Source organism: Arachis duranensis, chromosome 3, assembly GCF_000817695.3.
Source record: "Arachis duranensis cultivar V14167 chromosome 3, aradu.V14167.gnm2.J7QH, whole genome shotgun sequence".
Classification (NCBI taxonomy): domain Eukaryota; kingdom Viridiplantae; phylum Streptophyta; class Magnoliopsida; order Fabales; family Fabaceae; genus Arachis; species Arachis duranensis.
The window spans coordinates 93,087,017-93,090,535 of record NC_029774.3 but is presented as its reverse complement, the minus strand read 5'-3'; the positions used below and the strand labels follow the sequence as shown (position 1 = coordinate 93,090,535).

At 35.8% G+C, this 3,519-nt stretch overlaps 1 long non-coding RNA gene across 3 annotated transcripts in view; it reads right to left on the bottom strand.

Moving 5' to 3' along the window:
• Positions 1-3,519, bottom strand: part of LOC107479742 (uncharacterized) — a 16,269-nt gene that overhangs the window by 10,001 nt on the left and 2,749 nt on the right. Inside the window, exon 4 of one of the 3 annotated variants that reach the window (XR_008006907.1) lies at positions 3,137-3,415. The exons of the other annotated variants lie outside the window; for them this stretch is intronic. This is a non-coding gene — a long non-coding RNA (uncharacterized LOC107479742). Of the gene's footprint in view, positions 1-3,136; positions 3,416-3,519 lie in introns of those variants that run through there. 3 annotated transcript variants of the gene reach the window in all.

The window sequence follows — 3,519 nt, the reverse complement described above, 5'->3', positions numbered from 1 at the left end:
CTTGGTGAGGAGAAAGTGTCGAACACGTTTAACCTCCAGTTTGAGGTCAAACTGGAGGTTAAACGTGGAAACACTTCCCTTTCTTGAGTCGTCACATTGTTCTCTTGTCAACCTTGCCAATTTGATGCCAAATATGGACTATTATACCTCGTTGGAAAGCTATGGATGTCAGCTTTCTAACGCAACTGGAAGCACCTCAATTGGATCTCTATAGCTCAAGTTATACTCCATGGAAGGTGAAGAGGTCAGCTGGCCTGATTGCATGTTGGTACTATGCTCTTCTATGCACATTACGGGGCTGTTTTCTCCCTCAATTTTTAGTATCCACCATGCATGCCATATATTCTTGGAAAGCTCTAGATGTCTTCTTTCCAATGCATTTTGAATCACCTCATTTGGAGTTTTGTAGCTCAAGTTATTTATGTTTGAAGAAGGCATGGTCAAGCTGTTCCATATAACACGTTTAAGCTCCAGTTTAAGGTTAAACTGGAGCTTAAATGTGGAAATGCTCCTGGTGCCTTTCTTACTTCTGGCGTTTAACCTCCAGTTTAAGGTTAAACTGGAGGTTAAACGTGGAAATGCTTCCTGGTGAGAAATTGTGTCGAACACGTTTAACCTCCAGTTTAAGGTTAAACTGGAGGTTAAACGTGGAAATGCTCCCTTGGTGAAATTCTCATTCTGGCGTTTAACTTCCAGTTTAAGGTTAAACTGGAGGTTAAACGCCAGTTTCAGCATTTCTCAACTTCCATGATTCTGGCGTTTAACTTCCAGTTTAAGGTTAAACTGGAGGTTAAACGCCAGTTTCAGCATTTCTCAACTTCCATGATTCTGGCGTTTAACTTCCAGTTTAACCTTAAACTGGAGGTTAAACGCCACTTTCAGCATTATATGGCTTGGTAGTTTAAGTTCCAGTTTAAGCTTAAACTGGAACTTAAACTCCACATGTGATCTTCAAGCTTCCTTTGTTGATTTTGTTGCTTCCTTGCCTAGCCTCTTCTTCCCTGAAATCATCCAAACAATTGCATCAAAGTCTTGCAAAATTTCATGAGAATTCTTCCATTCATAGCATTCAAGGAATATAACTAAAAACTCATGGAAATTGCATCAAAATCTTCATGTTTGAATGATTTAAGACAAGCATGACTATTTGGCCCAAATGATTACTTAAGGCTCAGGAAAATGCATAAAACAACTAAAAATAAAAGAAAAAGGCTAGTGAAACTAGCCTAAGATGCCTTGGCATCAAGAAATCAAATGCTTGTTCAAGAATTCCCAAAGTCCATATTCAAACAAGCGTGTATAAAGTCTTAACAAGGACGAAAAGAAAAGTTAAACTCTACTTGGAAGAGAAAATCCGAGGTAAAAGTTTGCTTATAAATTGGTAAATGAAACATGTGTTACGTTACAAACGGGCAGTTTTCCATTAAACAACGAAGCTATTGAAAATTTTATTTAAAATAGCGCATGCCAAATTTAAATCAACTTTGTCAAAATCGAACAATGGTTTTAATCTCAATCAAACGACAGAAAATAAGTTCCGTTTAGTATCCCTTCAAAGGAAATTCAAAACTTCCAAAAGTGTTCTTGAAATCACCATCTCAGGGGGATATTCAAGGAGATTAGACTGCACTTAAAAGGAGTCAAGCCTTGCAAGAAAGGATCTTAAACCAAAGTAGTTCAAACAAGATTCACTAGACACGAGTCATCAAACAAGCTTTCAATTGATCCAAAAGAATACAAAAGTCATAAGGAAAAGACAACTCAATCATTAGTAATTTCTCAAGGATAAATCTTTGACTAAAAACTTTTGTAAAGATAATGAGAGGATATATAAATGATGCACAAAATTGAAGCAAATCAAGCTGACTCACATAAGAGTGAGATTCACAAGAGAGGAAAAACTAAGATCAATGGTAATGTTCACAAGATGTAAAAGTTTAGTTAAAAACAAGGTAAAGTATGACATTCATAGAGATGGAAGGTTTAATAGAGAATTTAGTCCGTTCATAGGAAGAAAGCTATGAGTCCAACACTCTCAAAAGAACAACAATGGCATAAATCATATAGTATGCTAAATCAAACTCAATTCAAAATAAGTTAAGTAAAGCTTATCAAATGAGACTCAACTGGGATAAAAGTGAAAAAGCTTTCCTTTCCAAAATTTTGAAAAATATCCAAATACCTAATCAAATGAAGATGTGCGTTGGAACTGTAGTAAAATTACTAGAAAGTCAAATTGTATTTTAAAGTAAATGTAGTTCCGTAAACCAGTAAAAGCACAGGCGGAGTATTAGGAATAAATAGTTGTCAAACTGTATAAGAAATCTCGAAGTTTTATACATAGATAAGTATATATCAACTCAACAGCGATTTATAAAATCTCAAAATTGGCTGTGATCACTGTCAAGTAAGAGAAAAAACTGAATCAACAATTTCTCAAAGAATGGACTCGGAATTCGGAGTTAAAAGGCACAGCGCATTAAGACAAGTTCAAAACTATATCAAGGAATAAGGGAATCAGGAAGAGTTCAAACAGAGAAAGACTGATGCAACAAGGACTCCAAACAAGCATATGCAATTGAGATCGAACAAGAACGCATATGAATAAAGAAATAGGGTGGAAACATAAAATTACTTCTGGAAAGGAGTGGCAAACAAGAACTTCAAGTTAGGATATGAAAGAACAGGTCGACTCGAATAGAATTTCAAGACACACAACTGAATAGCCTCGAGAAATAGTTTTTAACGTTCCCAAAATCCGCGATTCGCTTTACTCAAAACTCGCATATCATCTATGACAACCCATTAGTGCTCTCATATACACAATTCATTAGTATTAAGCCGGCCAAACTTAATATCAGGAATTATGCAATGCAAGACTAACAGCGTTAATCAATAGATCGTCATGTGCATAAAGTTCTAATTCTCGTCTTTCAACAAGACCTAATACATGAGAAACATTCAGAGTATGCAACTGAAGCATAGTTGGTCCATTCCTCAGGCTCTACAGGAAGGACTGCTCTGATACCATAATGTAACACCCTAACTACCAAAGCTCACGCTTCCGGCTGCGCAACTCTGATAGCTCAGACATTACGACGACACTTATACTATTCAATACTAAAATATGAGCCTGTTTAAAAACTTTAAACCGCAATACCATTCCCAAAAATACTTTCGCCATACAACGTACGTCCATACATACCATACAACTTACAGAAACTCATAAAGAGTACATCCATATATATATACATACATATATATAAATAATATTACAAACATTATCCAGTACAATTCCTATCCCTCTCATAGAATATATCAAGATAAAGGTGAGGGTACAAAAAGAATAATCTAAGCAATACAGAGCATCTCAATAACAAATAATTAAACTCTTCATAACTTCTGCGCCCAAATCCTGAAAGGGAAAAAATGTAGGGGGTGAGAACATCATCCTCGAAAGGGTTCTCAGTAGAAGGTTTTTAGGAATTACTGTAATAGGATACATGAAGATAAACCGTA